The sequence below is a fragment of the Polyodon spathula genome, chromosome 9, assembly GCF_017654505.1.
Source record: "Polyodon spathula isolate WHYD16114869_AA chromosome 9, ASM1765450v1, whole genome shotgun sequence".
In the NCBI taxonomy this organism is placed as follows: Eukaryota; Metazoa; Chordata; class Actinopteri; order Acipenseriformes; family Polyodontidae; genus Polyodon; species Polyodon spathula.
The window spans coordinates 44,021,319-44,044,744 of NC_054542.1; positions in this window are offsets into that span (position 1 = coordinate 44,021,319).

Genomic DNA, 23,426 nt, shown 5'->3' on the forward strand with positions numbered 1-23,426 from the left:
CCTCCTCGACTCAATCCTCACCCCTCCTCGACTCAATCCTCACCCCTCCTCAACTCAATCCTCACCCCTCCTCGACTCAGTTGTCAGACATCAGACATCACTCTTCCTCGACTCAATCCTCACCCCTCCTCGACTCAATCCTCACCCCTCCTTGACTCAATCCTCACCCCTCCTCAACTCAATCCTCACCCCTCCTCGACTCAATCCTCACCCCTCCTCAACTCAATCCTCACCCCTCCTCGACTCAGTCGTCAAACATCAGACATCACTCTTCCTTGACTGATTCCTCATTCCTCCTTGAGTCAATCCTCACCCCTCCTTGACTCAATCCTCACCCCTCCTCAACTCAATCCTCACCCCTCCTCGACTCAGTCGTCAAACATCAGACATCACTCTTCCTCGACTGATTCCTCAATCCTTCTCGACTCAATCTAATTAAATAGTACAATAACACATTTAAATGTACCAACTCACAGTGTCCTATTAACATAAATGTGTGTACCTATATTAATATAGGCCTATTTCATTTGTTTATTGTATTTTTTTTTTTAAATCGTAGTACTCACCGGTCTCTCTAGCAAGTAAAACTGTACTGTTAAATTTCTGTCCAGCTATTCCAGTATAGGCACAAAAAAGGGTAGGGGATAGTATGGCTTGAAGCGGTCTGACAATTGAGTCGAGGAGGGGTGAGGATTGAGTCGAGGAGGGGTGAGGATTGAGTTGAGGAGGGGTGAGAAATGAGTCGAGGAGGGGTGAGGATTAAGTCGAAGAGGGGTGAGGATTGAATCGAAGAGGGGTGAGGATTGAGTCAAGGAGGGGTGAGGAATGAGTCGAGCAGGGGTGAGAATTGAGTCGAGGAGGGATGAGGATTGACTAAAGGAGGGGTGAGGATTGAGTCGAGGAGGGGTGAGGTCCGATGTCTGATGATTGAGTCAAGGAGGGGTGAGGATTGACTAAAGGAGGGTTGAGGATTAAGTCAAGGAGGGGTGAGGATTGAGTCGAGAAGGGGTGAGGATTGAGGATGTCCTAAAATGGACTCCATACTCTTGGTTAATGGTTATATAATTAATTTTAAATTCATGCCCTCAGGTTTCAATACAATGAATGGTCATATTTTCCTCAGTCAGAAGAAAACGCATAGGAATTAGGCTGAAATGAAAAGGTATGCCTTAAAAACCCAAGCCATTTTTCTTTATATAACCTTGAAAATATATCTTCCTATAAAGTCATCAAAACATTGACATCCCAGCAGTACATACAGTGTAATCCTTAAACTACTTCCTTCATTAGAGATGTTTATTACAGTCTACATTTCTACAGCACCTTTCATCACAAGGATAGACGTGAAATGGATTTATCTAATTACTTTTCTCACATTAACACAATATTATTGCACACATCCACTTTAGCTTCAGATTTAATCTAACCCTTGGCTACAATAATAAGTATAAAAAATGAATGCATTTTCTGAAAAGCTTCCGTTTTACAGCATGTTAAATGAGAGCCTGCAAAATACGCTTAATGCAGCACCCTACTTTTTATACCAAGCAATTTGGCGGCATTGTGAATGTATTTGTGTGTGATAGATAACAGATCGCAAATAAACCATCTGAGCAACATTTAGGTAAGGCAGCTCACAAAATAACAAATTATCTATGCCATTGCAGCTAGATAATTGTTCACGGCAACAGTTAAGTGTCTGCCCATGTAAGATATTAAAACATATTATAATGGGTCTCTTGCTCTAGGTTTGCCTGTTCCAGTGTGTGGAAGACTGTTCCTTTTTATTATGTTTCCTTGATCCGCTCCATTGGTATGTAATTGTAATTTCTTCCTTCTCACTGAATACCTGTATTTTTTGTTTTTTTTAGCTGCTGAAATTTTTTTTTTTTTTTTTTTTTTTAATCATAATTGGTTTGAGCAAAACACTGCTAATTACTAATGCTGGTACACAAGGATCCTAATCTTTCATAATCATATTGATGTACCATATTCAAAATAAGCCTTTGTCTTCTAATGTATTGTGGTGGTTAAAGCTTCAGTATAAATCTTCACCATCTCTGATGTGTAAGAAACACAAACACTAGCTTCACAAACTTTGTGGGGGCAGAGCAAACATCATCTCCCCGGAGCCTCCTAAAGCAAAGCGAGAGATTCAAGTTTAGTTAAGAAATAAAGATGGTGTAACTTGCTGCCTTTTGTATTGCATTTTAAAAGACTCATTTATATTTGCGCAGAAAAGTTATTTTTTATGACTGCCTAACTTTGTTGTATTTATAAATGATGCAGATATGTTAAGACCTCTATTAGTGGTTTAAACAGTTGCTTACACAGACTATTTCAATACTTGATTTAATAACCAAATGAATATTTGATTACAAAAACAATCATTTGGCACGCTCTTTGTTAAATATACCAAATTTTAAAAAAAGTATCTTTTTTTTTTTTTACAACTGTCAAGAGGTGCAATAAAAAGAACCAAACAGGGTTCCTAACACTGCTCTCATCCTGCAACCATTTGGATGGTTTACATTCTTATACAGTATGACCAAACGTTCAAAAAGACAGCAGCAGGTGAAACGTGGGAATTTTCTCCCTGAACATACTAACTTAAATGGCTTTTTTTTTTTTTTTTAAATATGCCCAAACTCTTTCTCAATCCATTAGATATTGCTGTAACAAAATAGATATGCAACTTGAGTCATCAAAACAGCTTGTGTCAAAGACTTGGGAATGCTTGCAAGTAATAATTTTGGTGCATAATAACCAAAAGCCAGTGCCTCCTGCTGATTTCAGCCCTACAAATGGAATAATGAGACTGCCATCCATTGACATCACAGCTGTACCTCAGGTCTATGCAGCTTTTAGGACATTGAGCTACAAAGCTACTGAAACCCAATACAATCTAAGTCATCATTGGCATGTTTAATAATAAACAGGGTTTGCAATGTTCAATTTCCAAATGCTATCACTGAAGTAATATGATCTAAAAAAAAACACAATATGTGATGGTAATCTGATCATCAAACACAATCAGCCATATAACCATATCAAGATTGAAAGTATTTCCATATTATTCATGGCTATTATCTTTGATGTGTCCATGCATTTCACGGTTAATTATGATTTTGTGATTAGACAAATTATCATTATTATTATTATTATTTTTTTTTATTTAAAGAAACATTTTTTTAAAAATCAAGGCTTACATATACCTGCATCTAAAAAAAAACTCAAATAATTGCTTTAGAAAATAATCTAAACAGTTCCTGCAATATATAGGTAGAGTATTTCTTTCAGTATTTTAAATATTAATATAGCTAGTGAAAAGTAGTTTTTAAGTGTTTAAAATGTGGTAACACATGACATGTCTCTGTCTGCACCATAAGGAGATTGTAATTGCATGTATGGATGTGTATTTAAAAGCAACAACATACTATTATAACATGAAAAATATTTCATGTGAACCAATGAACCGCAACCGAGTGTCTTAACTGCTATGCAAAACAGTCAGGCTTGTCTGCGTTCCTGGTTATCAGTCTTTAACCTCATCTAACCGACATGCATCAGAATCCAATGCATCATACAACAAATACACTACACTAGCCTCCTTTGCAGTTAAATTGAATATACGTGTGTGGTTGTTTATTTACAGTGTAATTACAATGTAGCCACTTGTGCAATGAAAGTTTAATTACAGTGTTGTTGAAGACTCTTAAAGTGTGAGACTGAAATTAACAGTCACATGAATTGTTTGGCAGGGCCAATATTGATCACTCTGAAATTGCACAGGGACAAAATCGTAGTCGTGTAAAACATGTAACATTGGTCAGAAATTTTGTACACAACTTCCATTTTGACCAAGCCTATTTTGTAGCTGACACCACCCATTTATAAATCCCAGAAAGATCAAACTAGCTGGCTACAGTAAGTGGAGTTTACCTTTGAGGTTCACATAATGCAACTGCACTTGCATTGAATTGTCAGTCAGTTTCTAGATTGATTTTAAGATCTTGCTTTTAACTTTAAAAGCCAAGTCTGGTGTAACCCCGGTAAATCTACCCTTTAAACTGTACACATCCAGTGTGAAAGAAATGGTCTGAGGGTATTTTCCCTGGAAAGAACTACACTTGGTAAGTGTACAGTATTCAGTGCATTTATAAGCATACCCAGTGTGAAAAGACCCTCAAACACAACATTGCCCTTGGTGGGTCTGTGCTTTATTAAGCATGTTTTTTCCAGACTAAATAAGTACCGGAATATTAGCTAAAATTATATATATATATATAAAGTTTTTATTATTACTATAATTACTGTATTATTAGAATGATCACTGCTCCCCCACCAATTCAGAACCACTGCTAGGTGCAACCATCTTCAAATTGGATTCATATGTACTAATATATGGTCAGAACACTTTTAACACTTCAAAGAATCAATTACACCTTTATTACATTCACTGACAGAAAGACTATTTGAAAGTATGGAGCTGATAGCATAGCCTTTTTGGTGATTGGAGTAAGGTAAAACACTTTTTGAATTGTATGCATAAAAAAAAAAAATCTTTTCACTTGTGGTTGTCATTTATGGTCAACAGCCAGACTGTGAAATGTCCACTCTCTGTACTCATTGGCTAACAATGTACCACGTACCTGTATACAGAACAGTTTGACACACTATGGTGCCCAATGAAAAAATAAATAGAACATCCAGGTGTCGTTTCATTATTTAATCTTTCTATAAAATCTTGAGACACTCAACTTAAATCATGATGGATCATCACAAGTTGAAATTGGATTGTGGGTGAAGTAAATGACAATCACATTCTTTTGATGGATTATTTTGTGGTGTAGTTAGGGTATTAGTTTAAAAACTAAGATTTGGTGAAACAGCTTTAATGCCATAGAATGCTAGAAAGATTCAAAACACAAATGCATTCAGTTTTTGCTCTTGGTAATGGTTTATATCTCTGGGACTATTTCATGCACTAAATTAAAATAAAACATGGGTGATCCTTGGATTTTAAATTAGCTTTACATTTTTTTTTTTGTTTATTTTTTATCTGTACAAGCATCATATCCTGAGCTTCCAAAACTGACACACAAGATGGCACCCTGTGTTTAGGAAGTCTAAAAGTGGTAAATATATTAAATAGAACTGAACTGGTAGCAGTCGACAATCAGTTGCTACAGTGTATAAACTGGTAACTTTGCAGTTATTCTACTACAATGTAAGGACATGGATATTGACCAAGCAGCATGTATGATTCAAATCTACAGTTATATAATACAGGATAAATGGCATACCTTATTGATTTTTAAATGTTTGTTTAAATAATAGTGGTTCCTTATGATATGGGACAGTTGGTAACACAAAACAACCCTTATTTTCTTGAAAATCAATTAGGCTGTAAAAATATGATTTAGTGTTGTGGATATGTAGTGAAAAATCCTGGATATTACCTATTGCATGCAGCTAACCTTTAATTAAGCTGAGATAACATTTTATTCCAATAGAATAAACGAGGAGGCCATGATCTTTTAACAATATATATCATAATCATGATGCGACACTCCTACATCTTCAATATCCCATTGTATCTGTGTGTACATTGCACAGGAAAACGTACAGCATATTGCTTGGAATTATTAACAAATTGATTCAGATGTAGATAATCAGGATTTTTACCCAATACTGTTTTATGGATATTCTGGGCAATGGCTGCTTACTTCACCAACTTTCCCTGTTATACTCTCTCTTTTTCGGACTGACATTGTTTGTTTCTGCCTGGCAGGATACAATCATTGATTACCTGTTTGAATCAGTAATCACATGAAATGCCTGGGCCACTTTGGTTGCACATAAATGGTAATACCAGAATGCCACATTGCAAGCCAACAGAAATAATCCAGTACATTATTGGGTATTTTCCAGCATAAAAAATAAAATCTAAAGTGAAATGGAACATGAACCCTCTTCTACAGGGGTGAACTTATGCTAATATCAATAACATACAGAATTGTTGCAGCAATATCCATGCCAAACCTCGGCTCAGAACTGTATATCAAAGATTAAGATGACAAAATGTAATGAGCATTTTTGACAAATCAAACAAATATTGCATTGGAATGTGCATATATATATATATATATATTATATATATATATATAGATATATATATATATATATATATATATATATATATATATATATATAATATATATATATATAATATATAGATATATATTATTTTACAACATATCGTACTTCAATAAAATATAATAAATGTAGCACAATATTTCAGTTCCTGTAAATCAATATTGTGTTAACCAATTGTATCAAATGCTTGCTTACTGTGGCATAATGTATTTAAATGAATTCTGGGCCATCTGGTTCCAAAGAAAGAAACTCAAGGCTATTTGGTATTAACCCCTAGAACAGCAAAAATTGTTGTTCATGTTTCCCTAGACAGGTCTGTACTGCGCTCTCCCTGACTGGCTGACAGTTACTCTATTATTGCTCAGTTCACTGGCCTATTTTCACCATCACCATGGTGCTTCTGACTAGAGAGTGACACCAGGGTTCCAGCAACCCTGAACTCCAGTTCTATTATACTGTGTGTATCCCTAAAAAATGTTGGCTCCCTGCTTCAGCTGCACCCCTCACATCCTAGTCTCCATGTGTCCCTCTATGAATCTTGAGAGAGTCCAGCACTTGCCAGAAAATGACACTGACATTGTCTTGCTGACAGGAACCAAAACAATGCAGGTCTGTGGTGAAGACAATGGCATCATCTTTTTTGTCTTTTTTCATTATGACTGTGATCCAGACAGCATATTTTTGGGGGGTGTGGTGATTCTTAATTCAATTAAAATGGTTTCCTTTCTTTGATGCTGGTTTAAAGGGTGTTTGTTATATTGATTTTTGTAGCTGTTAAGCAAGATGGCATGTTATTGCCTCTGTTGTTTACTTGTACATTAATTTAAAAAAAAAAAATGACTGGAAAAATGTGTTATGTGGTTGTAAACCACTTATTTCAGGTGGTTGTTGTAAGTTTTACTTGGTTAATCAATACTCTTTGATATATTTCCTAAAGTAAACTTGTGTGAGCTCAGAGGTCAAACTTTAATCAAATACAGTAGCACAAAAAGTATTAATATACAGTAGTATCATAAATATGTAAATTGTGTTTCAAGCAACCCCCTGAAATGTTCTTTTGATGTTACCCATGCATTGTATACTGGAAATAACATGTATGACAAATTACCATTGTAAAATAATATGTTGTTTTATGTTGAAGAACACACTTTGTGCAGTCCCATTCTGAGAATAAGAGTATCTGCCTGTAAAGAGCAGGGAACAGCTTAAAACCAAGCCCCTTTTCCCCATCAAGCAGTCCTGTGACACATACCTGAAATTGCTATTTGGCACACACCTGCCCAGGGGAGGGATTACTTTCTGGATGAATCATTTTCATCAATCCAATGTATACAGCTTGTTTGATTAGGCAAGACTGTGTGATGTAGGAAGAAATATTAAATAAATAGAAATCCCATTAAAAAAAAAAAATGAGATTGTGGCTGAGTGCAAATTCTCTATAATGAAGACTATTTTTAAGGATATATTTGACCATTTACACATTCAAGCAATATAATATTAAACCCCCTTCCACAGTGTGGATGTGTTTTGAGAAAAGACTCCTTAAATATGTAACATCTGGTATTTTTGATAATTTTAGTATTTGTAATATAATTTTAATAATCATTTAATTGATTATTTCTTGCTGATAACTGAATTAGTTCAATACATGTAATGGTTGCTAGGAATGTACGAGAGTGTGACAAGGTCACACCAGGAAAAGCTTGCTATCCCACTCACTGCTTTCCTATATTACCACTCACCAAAACACAACGCACCCAAGATAGAGATACCATGGTAAATAGGTGTGTAATATATGGTTGCCGCAACACAGCAGGGCCATTGGTATCTCTCCACAAGTTTCTTAAAGATCTGGTACGATGCTGGGAATGGGTGAAGTTTGTGAGGAGGACCAGGGATTGGGATGCTCCATTGGGATGGATTGGGAGTCCAACAGCAGCTGCAGATGCACCATCCACTTTATCGAAGACAGCTTTATTAATTTAATGATGTTCAAGATGGGTGCTGTTAAAAAAAAATTAAATTAAATAAGGATGCCGTACCATCCATGTATCCGGATGGTGCAGGACAGCAGCATCTTCTTTTTCTCGTAAAAAAGTAAAATCACCGGTAGAGTGGCTGGCAGAAAAAGAGAGGTGCAGAGGATAAGGGCATGATCCTATTATATCATTATGATTATTTCTTACTGTTTGATGAAAATATGTATAAAGTGTCACTGCACCCCACCTTTAATATATATTTTGCACATTTTAAGTCCCATTAACCTGGAGCTAGTATACCAGGGGACAAGGGTAACTTGGTGAACATTTGATCTCACTGTGATGAATTTGATGAAGATGCAATGAAGTTGATTAAGATGAATGACCTACACTCAATATAAAATACCACTTCTAAAGATTTTTCTCAGCAGAGCACTAAATACTGCACATCTGAGGCTAGGTCTGTTGTGGAAATGTAAATACTGAGCTAACACAGAACTGTGTGATACATCAATGCTTGATCCACAGTTCTGTCCCTGCTCAAAAAATACCATCTGTTTTATAGATTGTTTGCATTTGAAGCATCATATTAGGAAAAGAGATCTGATTTTTTATTTTTTTTAAATAACATGCTGAATAATACCTATTGTGATTTTATGTATTATTTAACAGCTACTGTTGTTACTTTGTATTTTCTAGATCCAGTAACTTTTAATCAAATGACTCAACACTGGATATTTCAATGAGGAAATGTCACTGTCACCAGACCTTTGAGTGCATTTGACAAAGAAATGTTAGTACAGTACTGTAATTAAGTCTGCGTGTTACTGAAGAACATCTTAACAATTGAAGGAGAATAGAAACACAAACCCAGTACTTTTTCATTCCTGTTTTCTTCAAAAAGTAAATAAGCAGGGTGGTGTGTGCTGTGGGATTCATAGAAACAACACTGTCATATAATACCTGGATTGCAATTGATAACATTACTGAACACATCTAGAATTACAAGCACAGAATCTGAGATGAATGTGCTGCATATAACCAGTGCAAACGTTTGTGCAGACATGGCCTACATTGCTTAACAAATACTTGGACTTTGATCATAGCCACATACAGTAGCAGTACTGACAGTAACAAGCCAAAGCAGAGTAAAAGTATTGGTAAAGCACAGGCAAGCATAGGAGAATGATAAATCACAATAAAAAACATTATAACTTAAATATGAAGTGCAGGGCAGTCCTCTCAGTCAGTTTTCAAGCTTGTACCTTTCTTTTACACACCACTTTACAGTGACCTTACAAGTGCTACATTTAAATTGATGTTGTTGATGAAAATAAATTTACTGACACTGAATTGTAGTTTAATTTGAAGAAAATTAAAACGTTATATGCTGTTCAAACAAATTCCCTCAATAAGCAATGACAGTGCAGGTCTGCATCTGAACAATTCTAGTTCTTTCATGTTGCATAGCAACAGAAAGACATTTTAATTTGATGAAAAGTGTGAACTGTGAATCAAGCTGATCCCCAAGAAATAGGTAGCAATCTTTTGTACAAAAGATTGAGCTTCAAAAAGTCAGTTAAGCAACTATTAAAACAGCATGGTCTGTATTTTCCCCCATGAGCAAACTGCCCACTCCATAGGAAATGAATTACATAGGCAGTTTGCCCACAGCGAAAATCAGGCACCATGTCTGTGCAACACTGATTTGCTTTCTGTTTGTCAATAAAGGTCAATATATCACTTAAATTCAATGAGTTAATTCACCAGAAAACATTGCCCAGTGGAACAATGTTTTGTCCTTGTTTAAGTAACTTCTTGAAAAGGTGGGGATTGGCAAATGTAATATCATCTAGCATTTAAAGAAACACAATCTGAAAAAATGCTATACAGCCCACAAAATAACACAAATGCATATTATATTTAGGACTTCTGTTTTTCTGTGTTTATTTTAAGCTATTTTCGAGTTTTATATAGATCACCTGAAATTATTTTCCATAATTCTTGGGCAGTTTTTCCTGGTACAATATGTATTGTAACTCAACAGTACTTGCAAACTCATACCTTCTTTCCTGCTGTCTTCCACATGTAAATCCTTTAGGTCACAGGCATATGTTTGTGGGTCTAGGCATTTATAATAATTTAATCACAATTTGTAATTCTTTTATATTCCACTAGTGTGTAAATCCTCCCCATCTAATTGTAATATAGCATTAAATCCTGTGAGCAAGAACAATCCTCTGTATTAAATCTGTTTTAAATCTCGAAAGCGTGTGCAATCATCCAAGTCTGCAGAATCTCCAATAGAAATGTAGGAATTTGCTGTCACTCAGTAGTTGGGGTGGATTTAAAGTATTCAGAAAGAGAATCAAGTCATGAAGGAGGGCATTGCATAATTAACTGCACTGGGAAAGGGGTGAAGTCATTGTGAATTGTGTAAACATTTCCAGAGTTTTATTTTTTAACTGAACATAAATAATAAAAGAGTAACATAATACAAGTTAGAGAAAACATTTCTTGTAATAAATGTTTGATACAGCAATTATGAATCGGGGGGGGGGGGGGGGGGGGGTTGGCTAACTGCAAGTGGTTTATCAATGATGCAAGTGTATTGATTGACAGCCGGGAGACAGTATTGGAAGACCAGAGATAACAAAAAGCAAAGCTTTCAAATAAAGTTCACTGTTGGGAAGAAAATAGAGGAAGACCAAGGGACTAGGAAACTGTCAAGAGCCACTGTGAAGTAAAAAGAGCTGCAATTGTTTTTTTTTTTTTTACAGTATCAAGCACTCAACATTTAAATGCAACAATTATTTTTTTAGAAATCATTACTTAATTGGTCAACTTGAATAGGATTGTGCTGATTTTGTTAAAATGATTTTTTTTTGTTATGGTTTCATTTCTAAGGGTTACATCGCATATTAGAAATGAAGATCATTCAGATAATAACATAAGTTGTTATTCAAAAGTTAGGGGCATTAAAAGCACAAGGTCTGGACATCCTTCTTCCATTAATTTGGAGTGAGGGCACATGTTTAAAAATGAAATAATTACATACTGGTCACTTTGATATAAAATGTATAGAAAAGGATTACAGTAACATAAAATAGTATTTAGCTTTAAGGTATTACAGGAATAAATATGTAGGTGGTGATAACACCGTGTAACAATTATTATTATTATTTTTTTTTTTTGTTCCTGGGTAGTAAGTGTTATTTCCTAATTGCTTATGCCTCAAAAGTATAGAAAATGGCTATTATTCCCCACAGACTTTGCTTTTATGACCAGGACAGTGATATTTCAAAATATCACCGTTTCCAATGGGAAAACGGGCAAATGTGTGTCTTTTCGTTCACATAAAGTCAGAAAAAAACAACATGTGAATCCAAATTAACATGTATTTATACTAAAGTAATACAAAAATGACAACAAAAGATTTAGAAGTGAGTAGTTTTTCGAGATTTACGATTATACTGTATTTTGAAATATCACTGTCCTGGTCACAAAAGCAAAGTTTGTGGGGAATAATAGCCATTTTCTATACTTTTGAGGCATAAGCAATTAGGAAATAACACTTACTACCCAGGAACAAAAATTGTGTTACATAGTGTAATCATACCATTTACTTAGTTACATCCATTGTGTATTTTCTTCCCACCTGTAGGGCACCACGGTCTACTCAATTGATCTAAACAATGACAGATTTAGATGTATTGTTTAAATCATTAAGAACCTTCTTTTCTTTTTTTTACAAACAGAAATAAGCTAAAGAGATGGTCAACTACCAAGATAATATTCAGTAATCAGGATTTAACTGGTGAGCAGTGCCTTTATTGTTATTGTAGATTTTTTACAATATTATTTTACAATATTATAATAAGAATATTATTATTATTATTATTATTATTATTATTATTATTATTATATTATTATTATTATTATTATTATTATTATTATTATTATTATTATAAGATTATTATTATTATTATTATTATTATTATTATTATTATTATTATTATTTTATTTACAGGTTTTAACATTCTTTTAAATGTGTTCTTTTCTTAAAGCTAGATATAATAACGTACTGTAACCTGAACATTTTTACTCTTTTTTCTTATTTTTTAGTGATGTTGTATAAAAGATTAGCTGTCTTTGGTGCAGTTTAGGCAAGAGAACTGCCACTCGAAAAAAGAAGATTGTGCCTGCTGGCTTGTTCAGGAGTTTTTAAGCACATTTTGAATATCAGAATCTCTCCTACTGTACAGTAAGTACCTTAATTAAAGCTGATCATACTTACTTACTTTAGCACTGATGTTATTAGCTAATACAGTTAAACTGTGTATATGATATTATAAGATTTGTTTTTCCCTTATTAGCGGAGAGAATAGAAGAATGCTGCAACTGAGAAGTTAATAACTGGTCTGCTGAATGCTGATCTAAGCGGTTTCATAGTTTGCAAACAAGGAAATGTATATGTCAGGTCTCCAGAGAAGTGATTGTCAGCTGGTACAGTTTCAACATTCTCAGACCTGTGGCATAAATGGGACACATAGATCAATTAGTACAAAAGTTTACTTCAAGGAAGATTTGTGACTATGTTTCAACTTCTAGCTGTTATGTTGCCTACCGGAACCATATCTAGCTCTTTCACTGCCTTCCTGCTTTGGAACACTGTGCTGCCAGCCTGCCCAACCAAGATGGCCGCCAACATTTTAAAAGAGTCTGACCTGCAAAAAAAGCTCCTCTCTTCTTTTTCTGTCTTCTACCTGTCAGAATATTGTTCATTGTCACTAAACTTGCATCTATAAGTATATTATAATCAAATCGATGTTGCTACATATGCATCTGTAATTTATGTATGAATTGCTGTGTTTTCTCAAATGTCAGATTTTCCTCACTGTCTGCTTTCATCCTAACTTTTTAGGTCCCTGATCTGAGCATCCTCTCTTTCTGTCAAAGCAGACGTTATAGTCAAGCTGGAGCTGGTACTGTGTTTCTTGCTGTAACCCTATTCAGTAGCCTCTGCACAATCCTCTCTCTGAACTCAGCAGCCGTCGTATTTGTGTTTGTACTTTTCTTAAAAATGATGAACGCATTCACTAATGCTACCCCCTTTGCATGGTGATATATGTGGTGGTAGAATTTGACAGACCAGTGCTGAAGGCAGAGCAGAGTTGGTCAGCTCTGTCTACACCTCCCATGTATTGATTTTAATCTTCAACACTCTTTGGTTTTTGGATTACTCTAATCCCTTCTGGCCCCTTGCTGCGGATTCTCTTTGAAATCACGATGTGTCGTGCATGGTAGAAAGCAATGTAACTGTTTCCGCATCTTTGAAACTTGTAGCTAAAAGAGGCCCTTTTTCCAAAAACCACAGGTGATCTCCTGGCTTTATTTTATTATTTTGAAATTTCTGTGGTATGGCTTTTTAATTTATTTTGACAGTGCCTCAAGTGCTTTTGTTTTTTTTCGTACACTGTCTCAAAGAGAGCAGGGGAAATGTAAACGTTATCGGTGTACACTACAAGGCCCTTAGCAGTTGTGTAGTGTTCAGCGCTGCATGACTACACTGTAACCAATTCCCACATCTTTATCATAGAATATGCTCATCTGGTGTACCCATCCCATGCATAAGTGTAGTTTGTGTGCGAGTCAGTGAGGACAACATTTTTTATTCCAAAACGGTGACGTTTGGAATAAACTGCCTAAAAAAAGAGTCGTCCAAGGAAAAATATCATTGACTCATCCACAGCCAAATCTCGGAAGGGGTAATACTCTCTTTGGAAATTTTCACTTAATTTATACAGAAGGGGGCGGACTTTAAACAGGGGGTTGTAATCTTCCTGAGACCTCTCAGTTCTTAGGCTGTTGTCAGCGAAATGCAGAACAGAACTTAAAATATCATAGTGTTTTCTGGACAACACTTTTGAAAAATTAGGTGTCCAGGTAACTAACTGAACACTAGTACTCCAGTAATCAGAAACACATGGCTTTATGACTAGACCCATTGGCATTTGGAGTCCTATAAATATTTCAATTTCCTGTAAATGGTAGGTTTCCAGTCGTGAAAAGGGGCTAGAATACCACTAGTACATATCGCCTCAGCATACAGGTCAAATCAGGAGTGAACATACTAATAAAATAATCATATGGGTCAGCACTACTCCATTCCCTTGTTGGCCCAGATTGTGATGGACTGAACTCAATTATTTTTTCCCTGCTGTTTTCAGTAGGGTTGACCCACCCAGTGCTCTCTCTTTCCCTGCCTGTCATTTCGTGCCACTCCCAGTGACGCACCTCATCTCCTGTCAGTGTCAGCCTGGCTGTGTCCTCCCTCTCTGTTACTAACTCCTCCGATCCAGCCCTTCTATATTTTCCTAAGTATATCCTTCAAATTCCTCATCACTGTCACTATCCCAGTTAAATAAAAACAAATTTTCGCTCTCTCGTATATCACAGTCTTTCCATTTTTCAATCGCCTACTACAACTCTCGTCTTTCAGATCATTACATTGCCATATCTGCTCTCCAAACAAAATACAAATGAGTCTTCATTACTTTGACATGTATATTTATGCATTTGCAACATTTTACCTAAAAGTGAGCATTTGATTGGACAGAAAAAAAAAAAAAAAATAGATCAATCGCCTACTACAACTCTCATCTTTCTCTCAATTTTTCATTAACACAATGTGTAATAGATGCTTTAACTACAGGGTTTATAGACTGCACAAAGATAACAGATTCAATCTGAGATGAAGTTGAGGATGTTGTAGTAGCTGTTATACAATTCCTTACACATACCATAGAGCAGGGATTGTCAAACCCGTTCCTGGGACCCGTGTTATCTGCTGGTTTTCATTCCAACTGAGCTCACAATTACTTAACTACAGCTTTAATTGAACTGATAATTTGCTTAATTAGACCTTTTTTCTTGTTTTCAGCTCTTAAGGAGTTGCAGTTCCAGTTACTTTTAAAATGTTAACGCTAATCTGAAATCTGCAACTGTTAAATATCTGAAAACAAGTAACAAAGTCTAACCACACACAATGTTTACATGACAAGACATTCTCAAATTATTATCAAAATGATCACATACCTTATTGTTTTTTGCATAAATTTGCCAAGATCAAAAGTAAGAAAAGTGGCATAGCAATACTTGTGAATTTACCATCATAAAGACAACATATACAATCCTCATCTTTGGAAGAATGTCAATAACTAAATTAATGGTTCCTCAGTATTGTTTGGCATTAATTTTTGACTAAAACACGAAGTGATACATGCCATACAAACCCAGAACAAGCATACTAAATAGTATCAACTATGGCTTAAATATGATTATATTTGATTAATTTAACCCTGGTAGTTTTTGGGTCCATGACAATTTGTCCCCGTTCCTAGGGGGACATATTTTAAGTCATAACACAACGATAATTTGAGTACACTTTTAACCACTTTAAAACCATGACGTACGCACGTACGTCAAATGAAAACCCACTTACAGTACCATGCTGTACCTGCGGTCATCAAGTTTCCCATTCTATTCTATGATCCATTTCTCAGTCTAGTGTTTCAGGTTTCATTCTCTAAGGCAGTGCTAGTACTGTAGAATGTGCAATGAAAGTCAGGGGGAGGGTGAGGTGACATTCGTATCCAATTGCGTGTCATGTAGCGATCCCTGAGGTAAGAGTGGGCTCACGAATTCCACCTTTTTAAGATTTAATTGCAGGATGCGGCGAGTTGACACTTACTTAAAAACTTATATAAACACTCCCCCTAACTACTGTAATCATAGAGTTAACAGTAAATCGCTCTCTTAAATATATGGAATATAAATAGATATAGAATATAATACTTATATATATATATCTCTAATATATAATATATTTGTTGTTCTTTTATTACGCGTACAACACTTATATATATTATATAAACAAAAAATTATTTAATATATATATGATATTCTATAATTTAGTGTTTAAAAAGGATAATCGATTTTGTATATTTATTATTATATTATAATTTATATATATATATTTATATATGTTTTAAATAATTATTTTTTGTTTTATTATTAGCTGTCTTGTTTAGTTGTAGTTTATATCATTTTTCGTGAAAGCTAAACACGGTAACATACGTGGAGAGCGAAAACATGAGTGATGAAGATTTCGAAGTTGGTTCGAAGGATTTCGATACCAGCGACAGTGATGCTGATTTATAAGAACAGAAGGGGACTGTGTGTTTACTAGGATGATACCAGTCCTCCATCGTTTGATTTTGCACCTGTTTAGACAGATGTGCACCCCGCCATGGAACTTTACGTTCTCCATTGGAGTGCTTTTTTGGCTTTTGTTCCCGAAAAGCTAATCACTTACCTTTGTGACTGTACAAACAAAAGAGCATGCAGCTACTTTACAGGTAAGCCAGCTGGAAACGGGAAGCTGTTTGGTTTGAAATGGCAGTGCTGTGATGAAATACTATCAAAACACAGTACTGGGTACAAGGCAATTAAATAGGCATCTGCGGCAGCCAGATCCATTACAATACCTGTGCAAAGTAGCCCTGTACACGCATTTGTGACAATGCCTCCAACACAAGGGAAGCAGAGACCACAAAAACGGTGCAGGGTCTGCTACTAAAATGAAAACAAAAGAAAGGACATAAGAAAAATGTACAGTGGTTGTGAAGGAAAATACTTTATTTTAGGGATTTACAGAAATCCCATATTCAGGGATCTATGGTTATGATTGGGGATATATGCGGTAAGCAGTTCTCCTAAATAGGTTGGTGCCAAGTAATTTAGGGCCTTATAAGTTAATAACAGTATTTTAAAATCAACTCTAAAATTTACAGGAAGCCAATGCAAAGAAGCCAACACTGGGGTGATATGTTTCATTTTTTTGGCTATAGTCAAGATTGCAAACAGGACAATACACATTTTGGGATGCCAGAAAATAGTGCATTACAATAATTATATATAATTATATGTCTAAGTTTTGCAATATTTCTCAAACAATAAAAATACGATTTTGTAATTTTTTTTATATTTCTCAAATAAAAGAGTTGGTTCGAAGATCCCACCTAAATTTCTTATTTATAGTACAGGTTCAGAAAGTACCCTGCTGAAATCCAGGCCAAATTATTCAGGCTTATCTAGCTGGTTTGATGAACCCACTAACAAAACCTCAGTTTTTTCTGCATTCAACATTAAGAAATTTTGAGACATCCAGCCCTTAATGTCAATAAGACAAAGCACTATATTGGTCCCCAAAGAGGCATCATCATGTTTTAGAGACAAATACAGCTGGGTGTCATCTGCATAAAAATTTTAATTTACTCCATGTTTGCTTATAATATCACCCAGAGGGAGCATATAAGTGGAAAATAACAAAGGACCTAAAATAGAGCCCTGTGGAACACCACAAACTAATTCAGACAAGGCAGATTTTTAATTCCTAAATAAAACAAATTGAAGCCTATCAGAAAGATAAGACTTGAACCAGGATAAAACAACTCCAGATAAACCCACAAAATTTTGTAGGAGATTGATTAAGATAGAGTGATCCACGGTATGCAAAGCAGCACTTAGATCTATTAAAATTAGAATTGATAAATAACCGGAGTCAGTGCAAATTAATAGATCATTTAATACTCTAACAAGAGCTGTCTCAGTACTGTGCATGGTGAAAACCAGACTGACATTTTTCATAGATGTTGTTTTGTGTCAAAAATTGATGCAGTTGATTTGCAACTACCCTTTCTAATATCTTTGCAAGAAAAGGAAGATTTGAAATAGGCCTATAATTATGTAGTTGTTGGATCCCAGTAAGGTTTCTTGATCATTGCCTTTATGACAGCTAGCCCAGACCCAGCCCAGAAGAAAGTGAACCATTAATAAAATTAATATAGGTATTAAAAGAACACATTTTTTTTTTTAATAATTTAGTTGGAATAGGATCAAGAATGCAGGTAGTAGGTTTACTATGCATGATTATATCATTTAAACCTATTAAGGTCACCGGAAAGAAGGAATACAAAATAACCAGAATAGCTCTGGTAGGTTCTATTGGGGTTAATTTTTTTTTTTACCAAAGATATCTGTGAAATTTGATTTCTGATGTTTATAATTTTACTATGGAAATAGTCATTGAAGTCATTGCAAGAGACTCTGGCAGCAGAAGGATTACACAGAGGATTAACTAGTTTACTCAAAACAGAAAAAAAGATATCTAGGATTATCTTTGTTAGTTTCAACTAAATTTGAGTAGTGTGTTGATCTGGCTACTACCAAAGCCTCTCTATACTTTACTTTATGGTCCTTCCATATAAGATCATGCACATGTAGCTTAGTACCTCTCCATTTACTTTCTAATTTTCGACCATCCCATTTAAGTTTTCGAGTGGCGTCATTAAACCATAGCTGGAGCAATAGCATCAGTGGTACTAGCTAGAAAGATATTATACTTATTAACAAGCTCATGCATAGTTTCAGAGTGTGCAGGTAATAAAGAGCCAAGTGCCTCTGAAAACTTTAAGGTAGCTGAAGGGTTAAGTTCCCGAGTTGTAAAACTGTGTATCACTTTATTTATAGGTACTGGCACATTGACCTAAAAAATAACAGCAAACTGATCTGAAATGGTAAGATCAGTAATTATAAAGTCCATAGTGTTTAGGCTGTGAGAATTTACTAAATCTGATGTGTGTCCATGATTATGAGTAGGACCTGTAATACGCTGGACAGTCTAAAGAGTCAAGCAAATAAAAAAATAAAAACATGAGTTGAGTACTTGACTGATTCAATATCTACATGAATGTTAAAATCACCCAACAGAAAAATTCTATCATAGTTGGAAGACAGGAAAGATAGAAAATCATCAAATTCTGATAAAAATAAAGCATGTGGCTTTGGTGCACGATATACAATACCAATGTACACAGGTACTTCATTATGTCAAATTAATGATAATAATTCAAACGATGAATAATTGTCCATAGTTCCTTCTTTAATTTTAAAATCAGAGTTATACATTGTAGCAACTCCACCTCCTCTCCCACTGGCACAGAGCAAGTCGATAATGGCACATGTTTTGAGGTTGTTTGATTTTTATTTGATAATTATTGTTAACTGATTATTATTGTTATTAGCATTATTAGCAGCATTTTTGTTTTCATTGTTCAAACAAAAAATAAAAATAAAAATAAAAAAAAAATGTTTCTATCTCTACATTAGAACATAAGAACATAAGAACATAAAGTTTACAAACGAGAGGAGGCCATTCGGCCCATCTTGCTCGTTTGGTTGTTAGTAGCTTATTGATCCCAAAATCTCATCAAGCAGCTTCTTGAAGGATCCCAGGGTGTCAGCTTCAACAACATTACTGGGGAGTTGATTCCAGACCCTCACAATTCTCTGTGTAAAAAAGTGTCTCCTATTTTCTGTTCTGAATGCCCCTTTTTCTAAACTCCATTTGTGACCCCTGGTCCTTGTTTCTTTTTTCAGGCTGAAAAAGTCCCTTGGGTCGACACTGTCAATACCTTTTAGAATTTTGAATGCTTGAATTAGGTCGCCACGTAGTCTTCTTTGTTCAAGACTGAACAGATTCAATTCTTTTAGCCTGTCTGCATATGACATGCCTTTTAAGCCCGGAATAATTCTGGTCGCTCTTCTTTGCACTCTTTCTAGAGCAGCAATATCTTTTTTATAGCGAGGTGACCAGAACTGAACACAATATTCAAGATGAGGTCTTACTAGTGCATTGTACAGTTTTAACATTACTTCCCTTGATTTAAATTCAACACTTTTCACAATGTATCCAAGCATCTTGTTAGCCTTTTTTATAGCTTCCCCACATTGTCTAGATGAAGACATTTCTGAGTCAACAAAAACTCCTAGGTCTTTTTCATAGATTCCTTCTCCAATTTCAGTATCTCCCATATGATATTTATAATGTACATTTTTATTTCCTGCGTGCAGTACCTTACACTTTTCTCTATTAAATGTCATTTGCCATGTGTCTGCCCAGTTCTGAATCTTGTCTAGATCATTTTGAATGACCTTTGCTGCTGCAACAGTGTTTGCCACTCCTCCTACTTTTGTGTCGTCTGCAAATTTAACAAGTTTGCTTACTATACCAGAATCTAAATCATTAATGTAGATTAGGAATAGCAGAGGACCTAATACTGATCCCTGTGGTACACCGCTGGTTACCACACTCCATTCTGAGGTTTTTTCCTCTAATCAGTACTTTCTGTTTTCTACATGTTAACCACTCCCTAATCCATGTACATGTGTTTCCTTGAATCCCAACTGCGTTCAGTTTGAGAATTAATCTTTTGTGCGGGACTTTGTCAAAAGCTTTCTGGAAATCTAAATAAACCATGTCATATGCTTTGCAATTATCCATTATTGATGTTGCATCCTCAAAAAAATCAAGCAAGTTAGTTAGACACGATCTCCCTTTCCTAAAACCATGTTGACTGTCTCCCAGGACCCTGTTACCATATAGGTAATTTTCCATTTTGGATCTTATTATAGTTTCCATAAGTTTGCATATAATAGAAGTCAGGCTTACTGGTCTGTAGTTACCTGGTTCAGTTTTGTTTCCCTTTTTGTGGATCGGTATTACGTTTGCAATTTTCCAGTCTGTCGGTACCACCCCTGTGTCAAGAGACTGCTGCATGATCTTGGTTAGCGGTTTGTAAATTACTTCTTTCATTTCTTTGAGTACTATTGGGAGGATCTCATCCGGCCCAGGGGATTTGTTTATTTTAAGAGCTCCTAGTCCCTTTAACACTTCTGCCTCAGTTATGCTAAAGTTATTTAAAACTGGATAGGAACTGGATGACATGTGGGGCATGTTGTCAGTATCTTCCTTTGTAAAAACTTGTGAAAAGTAATCATTTAATATATTTGCTATTTTTTTTTCTTCCTCTACGATTTTGCCATTTGTATCTCTTAAACATTTAATCTCCTCTTTGAATGTTCTCTTGCTGTTGTAATATTGGAAAAACATTTTGGAATTGGTTTTAGCTCCCTTAGCAATGTTCATTTCTATTTCTCTCTTGGCCTTTCTAACTTCCTTTTTGACTTGCGTTTGCAGTTCTGTGTACTCTTTCTGCGTACTTTCTTTTTGGTCCTTTTTTAATGCTCTGTAAAGTGCCTTTTTTCGCTGAATATTTTTTTTTAATTGATCTATTAAACCATTTTGGCAATTTAGTTTTACATTTAGATTTGTCTACTTTAGGGATATAATTGTTTTGCGCCTCTAGTACTACATTTTTGAAGAACAACCATCCTTCTTCTGTGGGTGTTTTCTCTATTTTACTCCAATCTACTTCTGTTAGTCTCTGTTTCATACCTTCATAGTTTGCTTTTCTAAAATTGTAAACCTTAGCTTTAGTCTTTACTTTTGGGGTTTTAAAAAACACTTCAAATGAGACCATGTTGTGGTCTGAGTTTGCCAGTGGTTCTCTGACCTCTGTTTTAGTTATTCTATCTTCGTTATTTGAAAAGACTAAATCAAGGCATGCCTCCCCTCTAGTGGGTGCCTTCACAAATTGTGTTAGGAAGCAGTCATTTGTCATTTCCACCATTTCTATTTCATCCTTCGCGCTACCCACCGGGTTTTCCCATTTTATTTGGGGGAAGTTGAAATCCCCCATTAGTATGGCTTCTCCTTTGCTACACACATTTCTAATGTCATTGTATAACAGATTATTGTGCTCACCGTCTGAATCTGGCGGTCTATAGCATGCTCCTATTATTATGCCTTTTGAATTTTTGTCTGTTATTCTGACCCATATTGATTCGGTTTTATTTTTTTTGTCCAGGTTTAACACCTGGGCTTCAAGACTGTTTCTTATGTATAGCGCTACCCCTCCTCCTCTTCTGTCCTGCCTGTCTTTCCTATACAGTGTATACCCACAAATATTATATTCGTCCCCATCACTCTCAGACAACCACGTTTCTGTAACACCTATCACATCATAGTTACCTGTTAGTGCAGTAGCTTCAAGTTCTAGAATTTTGTTTCTGATACTTCTAGCATTTAGATAAATACATTTAATGGTTGTCTTACCTGAGTTGTTGTTCTTGTTTTGATGCGGTCTCCCTTCTGTTTTTTTGTTGATTTCTCCCCCCTTCCTTTCTAGTTTAAATGCTTCCAAACCTGCTCGAGGATCTTTTCTCCAAGTAGACTGGTTCCCTTGTTATTTAAATGCAGTCCATCCCGTCTATACAGATAGTCCTCGTTGTAGAATGTGGTCCAATGATCAAGATAGGTGAAGCCTTCCCGTGTGCATCACGTCTTCAGCCATGCGTTTTGATTAATTATTTCCAGCTGTCCATATGGTCCTTTGCAAGGTGCGGGTAGTATACCAGAAAATACCACAGTTTTGGTTTTCTCTTTTAATTTCCTTCCTAGCTCTCTGAATTTGTTTTGCAGGGATTTTGGTCTGTCTCTTCCAATGTTGTTTGTACCGATGTGGACGACTACTACCGGGTCGTCTCCTGTTCGTTCTAGGAGCCTGTCCACGTTCTCAGTGATGTGCTTGACCGAGGCTCCCGGAAGGCAGCACACTGTTGTAGTAAGGGGGTCCAAACTACGAATTGAACTTGCTGTGTTTCTCAATATGGAGTCCCCAACAATCATGACCTCCCTTCTTTTTGCTGTCTGGTCACCACTGTCAATAGGGTCCTGGATGTTGTTCCTTTCATTCTCTTGTTGTTGGTTCTGCTCATCAAAATTCTGAAGTGACTCAAATCTGTTGGTTGTTTTGATTTCTGGTGGTTGTGTTTGACGAAGTTTCTTTTTTTCCCTGCTTCTGCCTACCTGAACCCAGCTGTTCTGACCTTCTATCTCCCTGGTGGCTTTCAGTCTGTTAGGGGTGATGCAGACTTCCATGAATTGTGGGTGTGCCAGTTCCTCAAGATCTTGTTGCTGTCTCACTTCTTCCAGCTCCATTTCTAGCATACTTACTAGTTTATGCAAATTCTGGATCGCGCGGCACTTTACGCACACTTGGTTTAGTTCCGCTGGGTTTTCTCGGATTTCCCACATCAAGCAGGTATCACAGATTACTGGCTTGAAGACCATGTTGAGTTTTTTTTTTTGAAGTTTAGTTTCTTCTGCAGCCGTCAACCTGCTTTCAAACTGCTTCGAAACTGCTCTATACTTTTCCACGCCTGTACTTTTCCACGCCTGTACTTCTCCCACTCGCTGTCGCTGGGAAGACGACATGTATATGTAGAACACAGGATCATAAAGTGTTAATGAAAAACAGAGTT